Raw genomic sequence first — 16,842 nt, 5'->3', positions numbered from 1 at the left:
AGAAACAGAGAAATGAGCGACACAGCTACAAACCCCGGAACGTCAAAGTCAGCCGCACCATCCCAAGGCAGGAGAGAGGCATGGAACACAGTTTCCATCAGAGCCTCCAGGACAAACCAACCCTGCCCACACCTTGACTTCAGACTTCTGGCTTCCAGGACAGTGAGAGAATTCCTTTCTACTGTTCTCAGCCACCCCACTTGTGGTCATTTGTTAGGGCAGCTGAGGACACTCATATGGCAGTAGGAGCAAAAACAATGTTTATTGACGCCCACACAGTGGCAGGTGCTCTGTGTCTCACGCTGCACTGTCCCAGCAACCCTCTGAATCAGGTGGTTATGGTATGGGCGTCATCCCCATTCTCTGGGTGGAGAAACTGAACTTGCTCAGCGACGCGTCCAGGCCACACGGCTGGGTTGTAGATCCAGGATCCCAACTCTTTGGGGCTCTCTGGCCTCACTGGACAACCTGGCTTGTGCGCTGCACACCTGCGGCCAGTTCTCCTTTCTCACCAAGACGAGAGTTGGGAAGGGCATTCGTAAACAAAACCTCAAAAAGCCAACGTGTAAGTCTCCGAAAAAAAAGAAGGAGATGAATTTGATAACATCAGGAGTAACGTCTCCTTTCCAATGAAGCACAATACAGTTGTTAGGATGGTAACAGACTTGGGCAGGTGGGACATTGGGAATATCTGTAGTCGGCAAGGGGCACGTTGCTAGAGCAGAGAAGGTGCTTCCACAAATCAACAAGGGAAAGATAGTAACCCTACCACGAAAATGGTCTAAAGATAAGAGTCCGCAATTTATGGAGGAAGAAACCCACAAAATCAACAAGAATGTGAAGGAACGCTCTATCTCACTAATAGAGGTAAATTCAAACAAGAACATGTCACTATAGCCCTATTATGCTGAAAAAAAAAATGAAAGAGCTAGTCAATGCCAAGTATTGGCAGGGATGTGGGCACTTTTGTGGACTTCTCGTGGGGAGTGGACTCGGGCAGCCCTTCTGGGGAACAATGCGGTGGTAAGTCTGCAAAATTTTTGGAGATGATGGGTATGTTTAGTATCTTGGTTGTGGCAATGGCATCACGGGTGGTATGCATATATTCACAGCCATCCAGATATGGACAATTACATGTGTGCAATTTTTTGTATATCGATTATATCCCAATAAAGCTAAAACAATTTCTCTAAAAACAACCCCCCAAAAAGAAAGTCCACCAGTTTTACTCCCAGATATGCAACCCAAAGAAATTCTCAGCCGTATCCATAAGGGAACAGGACAGTGGTGTTTCTCACAGTGTTGTTTCTGGTGGCACTGTGGGTGTCATTCCCTGGGAGAATCAGGCTAGGTCTGCATCATTGAATAATTGTAAGCAGTTAGAAGCTACTGGCTAGAGGAATACAAAGCAACGTGCACGGAGCTTCAAAATAATGGTGAGTGGGGAAAAACGTAAGAAACAGATTCCATCTGAGACATAAGCCATTTACATAAGTTAAAAGTACATGCATATATATGTATATAGTCGTATACGTATGTAGTGTAGACATATATCATCTTTGTCTTTTGGACATAGTGCTAGACAGCGAGGGGCCGCTGGTGAGAGCGGGCTCCAGGGCTGTGGAGGCTCCTGCCAGAAACATGGGCTTGGCCCTGCAGGAGATGCGTGGCCGCTGGCGGGAGGTCACTGGCATGAGACTGCGATACGGAAAGCTGAAAGCCGAAGCAAGAGGACCCCGCGAACGGATGAGGGAGAAGTATTTTGAACTAGTGGTGTCCTTCCAAAGGCCTTCAGACCTCATTGCATCTGGAAGGCCTTTTGTTTGCAAAAGAGAGAGACCTATAACCAAATCTAGCATCGGTAAAAATAGTTGTTGCTTCATGGAACTTGGGAAGCCAGCACGAATCTGGCTGCAGGGACTCTGAAAATCTGGGAGATAACAAATTATATTTCTTTTTCCATCTCCCTCTCTGTGTCTGGTAGGTCTTTTCTATCTTTTGGCTGGACTTCTCTCAGAGTTGATGTAGGAGATGGGAGGGTGGAGGGTCACAGCTCCTTCATCCCAGTTTAGTGACCCCAGGGTAAAGACACAATCTCTCTTTCAGCATCCATATATAGACCCAGGGAAGCACCCTGATTGGTCCAGCCCAAGTCACATGTCCGATGGCCTATGACTTTGGCTAGATGATGGGAATCTGGGATTGGCTAGGCTGGGCCCAGTGCCTGTGGCTTGAGCGTGGTACTGTTGTTGCCCCAGGAAGGGGAGGGGGAGACGCTGCACAGACAAATGCATACATTAAGTCAGCACCACCTGCCAACACAGGCTCCTTTGTTTCTTGTCACGTTCAGACAGGTGGACCATGACTATCGGAGAAAGCCCAGATGGGGAGCTCTTGCCACAAGCAGGCTCCAGGGTGGTGTCTGGAAAGTAGTGGTCTCCTTAACATCTATTAGGCAAATTACAACACTTAATGCCAGAGAAGGAGGAAATATCTGGGCAGCCTGAATTGAGAGTGGCAAGGATGGTGGCCCGGCTGCCTCTGCCTGTTCTTTCTGGCCTCTTCTCTTAAGCCCCTGGTGGTCCATATCGAGAGAACAATTACCATTCTTCTTCCAGACACTGTATAAACAGTAACAATGTGGTTATGGCCCCCTTGAGGGCCAGCAGTTGATGAGCTCCATGGATCATTGCTCCCTTCCACGGAGGAGAACATTCCAGCTGGATGAGGTCAGAGAGCCAAGAGAAATTGGGGGTAGGGAGGGAAGTTCCTGGGTCAGAGCTCTGGAGCAGTGCCTGGCCCCCGACTCCACCCCTTACCCTGAGCACTCCAATCACCGGACTCAGAAATCTGCGAATGCACTTGGGTCCCTGCCCTGGTATGAATGCAAAGGCAGTAGTCCATTCCTGTGAAATGGATTGTGGACTGGCGGAACTGGAAGAAGTCAGATCCTTCCCATTCTCCTCCAACCTTTTCATCTCTGGCCCCCGAGCTGACCATGTTTGGGTAGCTACACAGAATTTAGCATTTGGTGGACCAGCTCCTGGGAGTGATGGAGGCTGCCCAAGAGCACAATTAACACAGTAACAAAAGTGACATTTATTGAAGTAGGCTTTACCCTAGTTATGTCTTAATGTTTCACTGATTCAACCTCAAATCCCCATTACATAGGCATTATTATTCCCCATGTTGTGGATGAGGAAACTAACACTAACTCAGTTGGTAAAATGGCAGAAGCCTGCATTCAAATTCTGATCCATTTGAATCAAGAATTCTTGGCTTCCCCCCACTGCCTCCTTCCCCGTGTTAGACTGGTTGAATCCCCAGCTCAATGCCCACCTCCTCCATGAGCCGGCATGGTTATAAAGGTTGTGCACTGCTCAAGGGCCCCCAGGAGGGTTGGGGGTAGGAGGGTAGGGGCTGAAATACACCCTGGGCTCTGCTCACATGGGCTGTGGGCCCAGAAGGGGTGTCTCTTTCTAATTCTTACAAAGGCACCATATAAGCTAGCAGCAGCCCTACTCGGGACCACGCTGGGCCCCTTGGAATTCTGACAGCACCCACGTGCTGGCCACTCACACACCTGGCCCCTTAAATCATAGGCTGACTTGCATTGTGACCCAATTGGTTCCCATGACAAAACTTGTTATTTTCCCTAAGTCACCCAGCATTTACTGCCTCCAGGATCTTGCTTCCTTGGTGCTTTTGGCCTGAAATGTCCTTTTCCTTCCAACCTCTCCATTTCTATTTCATAAAACCTATCTTTCCTTGAAAATCTAAGCAGTTTTTCAAAAAAACTGCCTTCAAAAAAACCTTTCAAAATCCACCCTTAGACTCATCTCACTCTCTGCTCTCTCACTCTCTTTGTACCATAGTCCTTACTGCACCCGCCTTTGATGAAGAACATCACCTGTTGAGCATTTACTATGCAGGGGACTTGAATTCTCACTTCAGGAAGGCTATTATGCCCATTTCACAGAGGAAGAAACGGAGGCTTAGAGGACTTCAAGACTTGTTAGGTTCACATAGCTAAAAGCAGAAGGAACAGAATTAAGGCTGCTTCTTTTAAAGCTGTCTGGTCTGATTAGGGTGGTTTCTCATAGCTGTCGTGACCATGTTCGTAGTGTCAGCAAGGTGGGCTTTTGCAAATATTCTGCAAAGGAAAGAAGGCTGCCCTGGTGCAGCTTTTCCCTCCTTGCCTGGGCGAGCTGCCACTCCTCCAAGGCGGACCCTTCACCCACGCGGGCCCCCGTGGCTCTTTGGGAAACATGATCGCAGCTCTGTGGCGGGGCAAAGAGAGATCCTAGGGGGTCACTGGGTCTGCAAGAGCCGGAACGGCACGAGGGAAGGCAGGAGGCACCCCAACCACACCCAGCCGGGCCACCTTGTTTACGCCTCTCGCACGGCCCCTCCCGCCGGACCGGGCACGTGACCTCAGCCCCGCCCCTCGCTCCCTCGCGTGGCTCCTCCCGCCCCGCCGGCCCTTCTTTTCGCCTCCTTCGGAGTCACAAGATCTCTCAGCGGCCTCCTTTCGGGATCCTTCCGCCCGTCCCCGCCCCCCTACCTTCCAAACTCTCTTGGGTCCTGTCTCGACTGGCTCGCATCATCAGTAATGAGCAGGAGAGCCTCTTCCGTCCAACGGGGCTGCCGGCCGCGGTCATCTGTCACTGGGGTCGAGAGGGAGGCGAGACCCAACTGGGCACTCTTTTTCGTGGCGGAGGCTGCAGCGGCCGTGGACATTTCACGACGGGGGGAGGTGCTGTACGTCCAAGATGGCGGCGCCCTGTAGGCTGGAGGAACTGTGAGGTAAACAGCTGAGGGGGAGGAGACGGTGGGTGAGTATGGGGATGTCTCCCCCTCCTTTTCATGGGGGCTTCTCGGGGCAGCCCTGGCACCATGACCCCGGTCTGGGAGGCCCCGAGGGGCTGGGGCAAGGGGCTCACTTGCTGGAGAGGGAACCCCGGGAAGGGGTGTTCGGAGAGCTTTCCCCTCCCTCTTATTACGCGCTATCTCTGGCGGGGCCCCGCAGAGCTGGCGAGTCCCTGGGGAGGAGAGGCGGGCCGGACCGGCACTTCGCCCCTCCTCGGCGGCGGAGGGGACGGCTGCAGCCCCGGGGCTCGGTGCCGAGGGCAGGGGTGAGGTGGGCCCCTTCGCCAGCCCCTCACTTGGTGGGGTGACAGGTTCCCGCGGGGTGCGGAGGGCAGGGGAGAGATCCTCGGCCGGAGGGGAAGGGCCGGTGGGGGGAGGGCGGCTGGCCCCGGGGCTTCAGGAGAGGGGTCAAGGGTGGGGAGGAGAATGAATGGAGGCTGCCTGTGGGCATCGAGGACTCGCCTGGACTCGGTGTCTCCGCTGAAATTTGCAGGACTAGGGTGCCACGCTCCGGGTGTGCTTGTGGGTGTTTAATTGATGGTGAAAGACAGTTACCTTAAAGTGAGCGGAGGTGAACCTTAAGAGACAGCTATTTGCAGAGCCACTCCTAGACGCTCATTCATTCATTTGAGGAACTGGAGGATGAAGAGCCCGCAGTCTGAGAGACCTTTTAGAATTAAAGCTCTTTGTGTTTCCTGTTAAAGAGTTTTGCTTCGTGTGTTTTGGATTTGGGGGTAGGGGAGCTTGGGAGGGGGCGCGGTCCCCCTAATAACAACAGCTCAGTTTATGGAGTACTCACTATGGAAGTGCTTTGCAGTCATCACCCCCTTTAGTCCTTGCGACAAAGGGAAGAGGCAGCCACTGTTAATACCTCCATTTCCCTGGTGAAGAAACTGAGGCCCAGAGAGATTAGGGTTACTTGCCCAAGGTCACACTTCTAGGATTATCTGAGCCAGGGCTGGAATTGGGGTCTAGAACTCTGCTATGGGTTCCAAGACTGTGCTCCTGTCATTATTTATCCTTACATTCATCTGTTTATGCTCTTATTTAGATGTTATTTGACCAAAGCCAGCCTGTCATTCTAATTAAGTGATTAGAATGAATTGATTGGCCAGAGTTTGTGCACAAGTGCCTCTGTGTGTGTGTGTTTAATTTTGAAGAGGGGTATACCTTAGCTGTATAGGTGCATAGCTGTAAGTGCATATACACTTCAGCCTTGTTTGGCATGGTAGTGCTGTGCTCGTAAATATGTTAGTCTAAATTAGGCTGGCAAGTATTTGGTGTTTTTATAAAACTGATGCGTTTACTGCAGAAAGAAGGCCTACTAAAATCCTTGCTGGTTTTTTTATAGAAAGCATAGAAATAGCACTTCACTTTACATAGAGTAAGCTGTAAAAGTACTAAAATAGAATAATACTCTTCTGAGATACTTTGATTTGTAATTTTGGGATCAACTTGGAGTCATCTGAATTCAAACATGCTGGCAAAGTGGAGCTGTAAATTTCAAGAAGCATTATAAAACCGAATCTTCTGGGAGCCCTTGATTTACTGAGCAACCACCTGTGATTCTTAAGTTGAACATTCCTGAGTAAACCTGGAATATGCAAATGTGAAAGCTGATTGAGGGTTGTGCAGGGAAATGCACCCGTAACAGTCATGCATCAGGCAAATGAGGCTCCTCAGAAACACTGAAACATTCTTTGCTGTTGCCCTGGGGAGCCGCAGAATCTTCCTCTAACCACCTGGTGTAAACTTAAGGGGTATTTATAGAAGATGTAAAATGAAAATATCCCCTTACTAAAGTTAATATCTTATCCAAAACACTTACATCACGTGCGTGGAAGGGTAGATGATGTAAGCTTTCTTCACTTCATGCATTTCCTGGTGTCATAAAGACTTGGTATGTTTCTAAATTCCTAGTTAGACAGATTCTTAGGCGGCTACCAGCCTTCTTACTTATCTCGGTTAAGTTGGAGTGTCTCAGATCCTGTGACTCAGTTGTACTCTCCCTCGCTGGGCTAAGAGCAAAGACATCCCACACTGCTACTGTTGTGGTGTAATCCGATGCCTTTTGTGCATGCTTGGTTTCAGTTGTGAGCTGAAACTGAAGAGTCTTACTAGGACAAATCAAATATATACCTGTCTATGGAGTGTTTACAGAATAATGAAATTGCCGGGAACAAGAGATCTCAAGCAGTATTGTTCATCAGAACCTCCATGCACAGATGTCCAGCCTCACAGTAGGGGGACCTACATATTTGGTCTTCAGGGATACTCTGGATATATATTTTGGAGTAAGTCATAGGTGATTCGGATGTACACCAGAAATTGAAGACCGGAGGCTTCAAGTATCAATTTGGCTATTTTTCCTTTAATGTATAATTTATTGCGGAGGCATTTCCTAAAATAGTTTCTAACCTCTGGTGTGGGTAGTGGTGGGTGAATTTTGGGCTCTGAATTACAGCTGACTTGATCTTGTAGCTGTGTCTTCTTGTACCAGTTGTTAGGGTACAGGGATGTTCTTTTTCGGATTCCAGAGCCATAGTGGACTAAAATTAGCTTTTCCTGGAATTAATTGTATACCCTTGGGTGCAAATGAGCCAAAGACAACAACACATCAACCATTTTAAGCTTTCCTAAAAATCGGATAGCTTTCAACTTTTAACAAGCCATTGAAGTTCTGAAACTGAGCTTCGGTTTCTTCATCTGTGAAATAAGAGAGTTGGATTGTGAATTAGAGGATTTCTGATACATTTCTGGGATTTCAAGTCCTCCTGGGGCTTCAGCTAAACATTCTGACTAAATTGATTGAATCCAAGTGTTAATGGCTTTATAATAACTAAGCAAATGGGTGCTTCTTAGCCTTACCCATCGAGTGATGACTTGTTTGTCCTTTCCTTTATATCACATGCTTTTTAAAAAGGTAGTTCCCTATAAGTTCATTATATTATAAGTCTCTCTTTGAAAGATTAGTTTTATTTATATTAGCTTTGTTTGTCAGGTAAGTAGCTGAAATTAGGCATGAAAGCAAAATGTACTCAGTAACATTCAAACCTGTAGCTTTTTGCTTTAAAAAATGTGTGTATAATTAGCATACATTCACACTTGAGTTTCTTCCTTCAGTGCTTAGTATAATTTGGTTTGCATGACAATACTCATTTTTTGTCATTTAAATTGGTCTGAAAGGTCTACCATCAGCAATTTGAGATTATTCTTTTTCTGATTTACTTTTAAAGCCTATAGTTACAAGAAATTAGTCATTTAATATCTAATGTCTATTTTTTTGAGGGGGTGAATAAATTAAAAAAGAGCCCCCCCCCAAAGGATGAATACCTTTTTTTAATATAAAAAAAGATATATGATGTTAGGACCTTGCTAGCTTCTTCTTGTCCCTTGTGCAGTGCTAACTTTTGTTCTGTCCAGGGAAGTAGCAAAAGGTAACAGATGAATGAATTCAGATTGTCATCTAACCAGTAAAGTGCCTTAAAAACCTAGCTTTGATACAGAACAAGGCGTGGTAGTTACTGGCCTAGAACTCACAGGTCACTTTCTAAAGTAAAGAGAGCATGAAGTATTTGAGTAACAAGGGACAATTTTGTCTTTCTGTCGGTGATGGAAGGCCCAGTAGGGAGTGATAAGGAAGAACAGATGTAGTGACCTTAACGTCTGCGTGCATTTGGTAAGACCTGTGCTACTTTGAATGGTTCACAGAGCACAGTAGCAAACTGGAAGTGTATCCATTTTTAGTTATGGAATGGTTTTATCAATGTTTCACATACAAGTTGTTACATGGAGAGACCGCTAAGCCTTACGGACCCAGCAATACATTTTGTTTAGTAGCAATACTGTTAGAGTCAAGTTTATATTTGGTGAGTACTTATGTGCCTAGTACTGTGCTAAGTATTTGACTTGCATGATCCCTGTGGACTCTTCCCACAGCCTTAGGAGACAGGATAGGGAGATGAGGAAACAGGCCTAAGGTCACTTACTCAGCTTCTGAGCTGGGATTTGAACCCTGTTAGTTGACTTCAGAGCCCAAATATTTCATCTTTCACTTTGATAAACGACATGAACTGCTAATCTCATAAACTGATTCATAGGTCAGTGGTTCTTAACTTTTGGGGGGCCTCAGTTCCCCTCTGAAAATCTGTGGGAAGCTTTGGACCAAATATCCCTTCCTGTCCCATCACTACCAAACAGTTCATACAGATTCATTCAGGAACTTTAGGGACCCATCTTGCAGCCCAACTGATTATTCTAGATAGATTACTCCTCTTAAAAATGGACTTGGGCTTTATTAAAACATTTTTTTTTAAACTGGTAGGTAGGAAAGGCCCAAGCCTTTTAAAGATGGACCTGTGTGCTGTTTGTGTTACAAATCATCTTGTTAAATTTTTACATTGAAAGATTCTTTACACTTCCGTGGGAATTCAACCTTAAATGCCACATTTTAAAAAATCAGAAGTGGAGATCTCAGGTATGGAACTTGCTAAATGCTTGTCAGGCCTGGCATTCGGTCTGTGCTGGTACCTTTAGCACCTGGCAGAATTCCATTGGGCTTTTTTCCAGGGTTTATGCACTACGTATTGTTTTCCCTTTGAAACTCAAAGTATTTATAAAATTATGTATTAAATATATGTTTTTAATGTTTCTTGGCATCATCCTTCTTCTTCCTGGACCAGTGGTTCTCAACGTTTAGTGGGCATCAGAGTGACTGAGAAGACCCCACCCCCGGAGTTTCTGATTCAGAGGTGTGGTGCCAGGCCCGAGAGTCTGCATTTCTAGCAAATGCCCAGGTGATGCTGCTGTGTGAGGATCACATCTTAGAACCACTGTCCTAGACTGTCAGTCAAACCCTGTGCCTTTATTCCCTGGGGTATTTCTGTTTTAGTTCTGTGAACTTGAAACTTAAATCTTAACAGTTTGCTCAGATTTCTTTTAGGGGAAGCTCTGTAGAGTTTCTTTGAAACATACATGGTATCTGTCTGACCAGTATTTTCTTGGTAAATAATTTTGTTCAGGCTAAAAGAAACAGTATTTATAGAAGAGAGAAATCTTACTGAAATCGAGCTCTGTCCCTACAGGCACGTATGACAAGATTCACCTTTGAAATCTGGTATAAGCTTCGGCAAGTTGTCCTTCAAGGTCCCTAATGGCCAAAATTCTGAATGGCGAATCTGGAGCTCCGCTGCCCCAGTTCATGTGACCTTGAGAGGGCCTGCAGCTGCGAGACCGTGGAAGTCACCCACGACTACACATTTTGGCAGGTTTTGCCATCAGCTGCTTCGCTCTGACATACAAAGTAGTGTCTCCTACCCCCTTCTTCCTTCTGTGTGTCCGTGGGAAGAGGGAATCGGCGCTAGTATCTTGTCCTTTTCGGATGTGTTTGTGCTGAAGGTAGCTTTGTTCACTTGAAAGAATATTGTTCTAAGAAATCATCTGAGACCGTTACTGAGCCAGAGTTGAACACAATAGTGTCCTAGTGTTTGATTATTACTCTTATCTTTGTTGTTAACGTAATGGTGTAACGGTTCTGTTCTACCTGTACTGTACTTGATCCTGAAACAGTCCGACTGTGACTAAACCCGTATCTGAATTGTCTTTTAATTTTTGTTCTTTCTTTCTTTATTTTTAAAGATTATTTATTTATTTATTTGAGAGAGAGAGCACGCGCCCGCGCCCTAGCAGGGGGGAGGAGCAGAGGGAGAGCAAGAAGCAGACTACTGAGCAGGGAACCCGATGCGGGTCCCAATCCTAGGACCCCAAGACCATGACCTGAGCCGAAGGCAGACGCCCAACCAACTGAGCCACCCAGGCGCTTCTGAATTGTCTTTGAATTCGTAGATGAAAAACCTGAGTATGGTCAGCCGGTTACAGCGAAGGGCATCTGCCTGCATGTATACATCACAGACAGGTGTGCGTGAAATCGTCTCGGGTGATGTGGTTTGCAGTTCCGAGGAGTCCTAGGATAGAAGGCCACACACAGTACTGGCCTTCCAAAAGTCTGAATGTTCAGCGGATATTTTCAGATAAAATACTTTCTAAAGGCATTTTCGGTGCCTGCCGCTAGCATTTCATAAAGGGGTCGATAGCTGTTAGCCGTCTCACGGCTTGTAATGCATCCTGCCTAGGGCAGAGAGATGTGAAAACATGTGTATGGGTCCTGCCAATGACAGCTGTCCGTGGCTGTTAAGCTAGAGTTCATGTGTAGTCCTAGGTATATAAGCCATCTATCTATCTGCAAACACCTTAAGAATGAAATTAAGGTGAAATTGACCTGTGCTCTTTCTCTTTAATCTCAAAATAATAACAGCGCAGAGCCCTCTTCTTCCTCAGACTTACCTTTATTTATTTATTTTTTTCAAAAAGACTGCTCATAGGAAATGCCATCACAATGTTGCTTTTAGATGAGAACACAGCTTTTGGGTCAGATATGAAAGAGGAAAAATCTAGATCTGGGGACATGTTTCTTCTTTAATTTGGCTCTTGAAGATAAGAATGTGGATTGACGCTGTTATGCCCTGACAAGTGCATCCATCCACACCCCTTTGGGGCACACATCTTTGAAGGGGGTCTTCTTCATTCCTCACTTCCTATCAGAAGTTCACAGGTCATATCTCACTTGACTGACCGGAAGGGTTTACCTAGTAGTACTCCATAGGGCAGGATTTAAATAGAAATGAATGAGTAAATGAACAATTAAAAATATAAATAACGTCAAGTAGCCTTTGACAAGCCAGCATTAGATTGATGACAGTTTATTACCATTAACCATTTTTGGGCCTAGCGATAAAGAATTTAAGTCTTAATGTTGAGCATTGGACAAAAAAACATTTTGCTTTCCTGTGCCAGTGCCTTTGTCTAGGATAGTGATCTTGGCTGGGTGGCTACAAGAGCTCATCTGGTATATATTCCAACTTGACCCTTGCCTTGGGTATTCCTTTTCAGGTAAAAGATTCAACTAGGATTAATTTTAAGAGGAAGTCTATATGACTCACTGGACTGACAGCTTTTGTTAAGGTTCTGAGTATTAGAGGCGTCTGTGTTTTAATTCCAGTTCTTTTCTTGATTGACTGTGGCCAGGCAGGCACTCCCCGTCTGACTGATTTGGCTGGCCTTTCTGAGAGGCCAGCCCGCCTCCTAGCAGTGGACGCACGGTTGCAGTATGCCGCCGAGGACCGTTGGGGTTTAATGCCTAGAATGTGTTCCACAAGGAGATATAATTCCCCGGTCGTCTGGGGCAAGAGATTTTAATTGCTAGGGAGTTGCTCCGTCCACAAGTTCGACTTTGAGCATCAGAGTATGGTGAAGGGTTGTTGGCAAGCTTTCCCGTGTTCACTCACTAGACCGACACAGTGCGTGAGTCTCAGCTTCCATACTCTACATCCCATCCTGGAATGGCGACCAGGGACGTTGGTGAAACCTTTGCTGGCCTGCACAGAGCGTATCTGCCTCTTGAGTGCCAGACGCTGCAGTAGGCCTGGGGTGTCCACTGGGGGATCAAACAGATGGTCCCTGTCCTCGAGGAACTTACCGTCTCGTGACCGGATGATACCTAAATATAGTTTGACGGCTCACATTTTAAAGGCAAATTGGAATGTATTTGTAGAGACTCATATTTAACATGGTTATTTAGTATGAGGTCACTCAGACGGAAAGTATGGTAAAGAGGCGAAGAAGGTAGAGCAATGATAGCTGTCCACAAATATTTTACACTTGTCCTGTGGAAGGATCAGATTAAGGTCATGCTGTTTTGAAGGCAGGATTCAGCTTCATACATTTATTTAAGAACTATTGTAACGGCTTCCATGCAGTCAGCAAGTACCAGACACCGTGGTTGCTGCTAGAGCTATGGTACCGACTGAGCTTCTGTTCTAGTGACGGAGACGTGTTCAGTAACTAATTACGCTTATTTAATTGGGTTGCGGTAAGTGACACAAAGAAATATAGGCTGCTAAGCAAATATAACAGGGGACCTGACCTAGTCTGGGGCACGGGAGTGGAGGGAAGTGAAGGCTTCTCTGATGGGGTAAAATTTTTTTTTAAGATTTATTTATTTGAGAGAGAGAGAAGGAGAGAGAGAGTGAGTGAGTGCGCGTGCCCGCCCGTGCGCAGGTGGGAGGAGGAGCAGAGGGAGAGAGAATCTCAAGCAGACTCTCTGCTGAGTCTGGAGCCTGATGTGGGGCTCGATCTCATGACCTTGAGATCACGACCTGAGCTGAAACCAAGAGTTGGATGCTCAGCCAGCTGAGCCACCCAGGCGTGATGGGGCAGATGTTTAAGCTGAGATTTTAGGGGTGAATGCCTAGCTTGGGAGTGGAGAGGCTGGAGGGGCAGGGCTGGAGGGAGGGAGAGGAGCATGGGGGGCGACCAGATGTAGGCCCACTAAGTGCTTTGCACCCGGGACCATTCCTGCTGTCGGGGCGTGCGTTTCAGGGCTGCTTGAGTGATGACCCTGTGCCCCTTGCTGTGTCAGGGCTCCAGGATGCATCGTCTCGTGTAACCCCACACAGCCGTCTTGAGGTAGAGGCCGCTATTCTCACTTTCCAGTTGAAGTAACAAGGTCAGACGTTAGACGCCTGAGAGAAACTGCCAGAAGTGGCCCAGCTAATAGGTGGCAGAGCTGGGATTGTACCTCAGAATTCCAGGATTTGAGAGCCCATCCTGCCCATTTGTTTATAGCTCCTGTAAACAGCTAACAAAAGGCAGAGATTACAAGTTCAGCACAATATAAAGAATTTTCCAGCAACCAGCTGTTCAGAAATGTAGACAGGGAGAGGCACGTGCGCCCACTCTTGTCAGTGTTCATTCTGGTGGAAACTAGCTGGCCACCTGTCAGGGCTGGGGCAGGAAGGAGGTTGAACCAGGTGAACCCTAAACTCCCCCTGGGTGCATCTGGGATTTCACTTCATTGTAAGACTATTGTATACATTATATGTGTTTTTTCCTTTAGTGACCATGAGAGACACCAGGTTGACAGCACTGGAAACCGAAGTACCAATTGTCCCCAGAACAGGTAAGGTACAAACTCAGTCCAGTGCGGGGGGAGACAGAAGGGAATTGTTCACCTGTACGGTTGTATGTGTGTTTCTTTGCACTCAGGATTTCACGGTTCTGGTTTTTGCTAGGAACTGGTCCCTCTGTGGCACGAAGTAATTCGGTAAATCACCCGTGATTTATTAGTTGCTTAGTCAGTGCCAGACACCGTTAAGTGCTTTCTTTGTGTGTGTTACTCGTTCTCTCTTTCAGAGCCACACTTCTGATGTAGCCCCATTTTACAGGTGAGGGATGGGGCTCTGAGATATTAGCTGAATTTCCTGAGGTTGTATAGCTGCACTTGGTGGACCTGTGACTCAGATCAGTTCTGACCAGCAGTGAGGTGTGGTTTTCACCACTAAATGAAATCGAAGACTTTGTGTTGGAGCGAGTCGTTTGACTAGTGCAGAGAGGCTGTCAACCGTGGCTGTGGAAATGCACTTGGAACCAGATGTGCTCTCTCGACCCCACCCCTTAACCTGCTCTGGAGTGGGGCCTGAGCTTCAGGATTTTGTAGAGGTAATTCTAATGTACATCCTGGGCTGAGAGCCCCTGAGCTAGGGAATTAGCATTTATATCTTAACCTGGCTTAATTTATTAATTGTCTTAATTAGCGTTTTGGGATGAATTACATGCTGTGACAGTTTCTAGCAATTGGAGGATTCTCAAGGTCCCGAATATTTCCTTCATAAATATTGAGCCTTTGGCACTTTCGTGGATATGAATTTGGTCTCAGTGACGTGACTTATCGCTGAGCTGTGATTTTGAGTTTGCCGGTAAGCGTGCCCAACGCAGCAGCATTGTGTGTCTGTGGGAAGGTGTGGGGAAGATAGGGAAGGTGTTTGGTTTGCTCTCTCTGTATGTGTTTAGCTAATGGGGTTCATGTAATGGGTCACTGGTTGCTAGTTACTATACTCTGTCACTGCCTGCCTCACCTTACCTCATAGGAATTGTGAAATAAAGTAGGGATTTTTGCCTTCAAGATCGATGTCTGTTCACAGAAACTTGGTACAGCCTATAGAGTGTCTAACAGGAAGGCTCAAGCAGCGTTCTACAAGGAGGGAAAGCATTCTGAGTGTGACTTTTCATCCTCAAAGTTTTCCTGTGTGCTTCACACTGTCCCTTCTTTAGAAGTCTGCAGGATGTGAATTTGAACCCAGCGTCCAGTGGCTGTGTTCATATCATCGAGGCCCAAGCTGAATAACACACGTTGTAAATCTCAAATTTTATTTCACATTTTCAGAATTGCAGTTGTATGACATTTTGGTAGCTAGATTTGGAAAGTTTGGAGTTTTAATGTAGGAAAATGACTTTGTTAGGTCTAGGAGCCAGATTGCTCCTGTGGTCACCGTGTCACGTGTGTGACGCTGAAGAGACACTCGTCTCCGGCTGCCGTGGGCAGTCCCATCACTAACCTTTAATTTAGGGAAGTTTCCGGTAGATGTTTTCTAGAAGGAACCTGTATCTGGGATTCAGAGGTTGAGTAAGCCTCACAGATCCTTCGTCTTTAGCTACTAATAATTGCTGGCAACCTGTAGCCATCATTTTGACAAGCTTTTTGTTTACATTTTTAGCCTTCATAGACACAAAACTACAAGACATTGTCTTCCTAAAGCATTTTTGTAAGGTCTGTTTTGAAATTTGGTGACTGTAAAATGTGTTAGGGGATTTCAGTTTTTCACTAACATTGTTTTCTTTATACTTTTTATATTCTTTACAAGGTTTGGCTCAAAGATGATTTATCATGGATGCTGTTGACTCTGATTTTGGATTTTTTCATGTCATAAAATTGAGGTGACAGGTCGACGTTTTATTTTTTAATTATTCTCACAACATGTGAAGTATTCCCAAATATGACTTTTTCTAGACAGACTACTAATTAAGACTATAAGTTAAATGCAGTTTTAACAGGTTATTTTGTTTGTAATAAATGCTACAAGACAATTCTATAAAATTTAGAATTATAATTTAATTTCTTTTTAGCCATCTGTTATTAAAATTTTTATAAACATTTGGCTCAAAGAGTAATTGCTCTTATTTGTAAAGTTATCTATCTAATCTACTTTAAATATTCATATTGTTAGTTAACATATTTAGCCATTTGAAAGTTCTTGATTGTTTTTGAACATAAAAGTCACATTGATCCACTAAAGAGCTTTTATTTTTCCTAATCAGTATACATCTGTACTTAAACTGACAGAGTTTCAACTTATAAAACACAAAACTTGGATGTTACAGCTGGAGTGTTTTACCTTTATTCAAAAGTGAATATTCAGATTTTTAACGATCATTCTAGACTCATGCCTTGTCCACATTACAGACGTCGTGTAGATTAGGTATCCTGGTAATGACATACAGTTGTTAATCGCACACACTCAGGGTGCTAGAGAGGCTGCTGAAATAGGCAGTTGACAGTTCAAGTTTCAAACATTCTACAGACTAAGGCCAGATGTTGGCCAAATATAGAGACTAAAATCAAACTTGCATGAATCCCTATTTTCCGTGCATGTTGAGATCATACTAAGTATTCTGTTCAATTGAATCTGAAAACCAGTTGTAAAGTCGAAACTTCTTTTAGTCAAGGGTGGTGACCAGCAACCAATTGCTTTCGATTGGGTGGTCAGGGGAGACCTCTTAGAGATGGTGACATTTTGAGCAGAGACCTCAGTGACAGTAAGCCGCGCACGGATCTGGGAGAGAGCATTCCAGAGATAGAGGGAGCAGCAAGGGCAGAGGCCGTGAGCAGGAACCAGTTTTCCTGGCTTTTGGGAGACTGGGACTAGAGCAGAGAAATGATGAGGCAGAGTGGCTCAAAAGGAAGCAGATGGAGGCTTGGGGGGTTTACAACTGGCCAAAGGACGTGGAGCCTTTAGGCCACTTGGGGGTTCGGCTCTTATTGTCCCCGTGGGGAGCCATTGCATGATTCTAAACAGGAGA

General features: G+C 45.7%; 1 protein-coding gene across 12 annotated transcripts in view; it reads left to right on the top strand.

Annotated features, from left to right (window-relative positions):
• Window positions 1-4,567: 4,567 nt before the first annotated feature.
• TSC1 (TSC complex subunit 1) overlaps window positions 4,568-16,842 on the top strand; it is a 48,982-nt gene continuing 36,707 nt past the window's right edge. For 3 of the 12 annotated variants that reach the window (XM_026514247.4, XM_048223106.2, XM_026514248.4), the window contains exons 1-2: window positions 4,569-4,835; window positions 13,823-13,885. The gene's annotated coding sequence lies outside the window, so the exon portion shown is untranslated. Of the gene's footprint in view, window positions 4,836-13,822; window positions 13,886-16,842 lie in introns of all 12 variants that reach the window. The other 9 variants (XM_048223105.2, XM_048223099.2, XM_048223102.2 and 6 more) reach the window with 4 other exon arrangements.

The sequence above is a fragment of the Ursus arctos genome, unplaced genomic scaffold (assembly GCF_023065955.2).
Source record: "Ursus arctos isolate Adak ecotype North America unplaced genomic scaffold, UrsArc2.0 scaffold_18, whole genome shotgun sequence".
Classification (NCBI taxonomy): domain Eukaryota; kingdom Metazoa; phylum Chordata; class Mammalia; order Carnivora; family Ursidae; genus Ursus; species Ursus arctos.
This window is presented reverse-complemented; position numbering and strand designations above follow the sequence as displayed.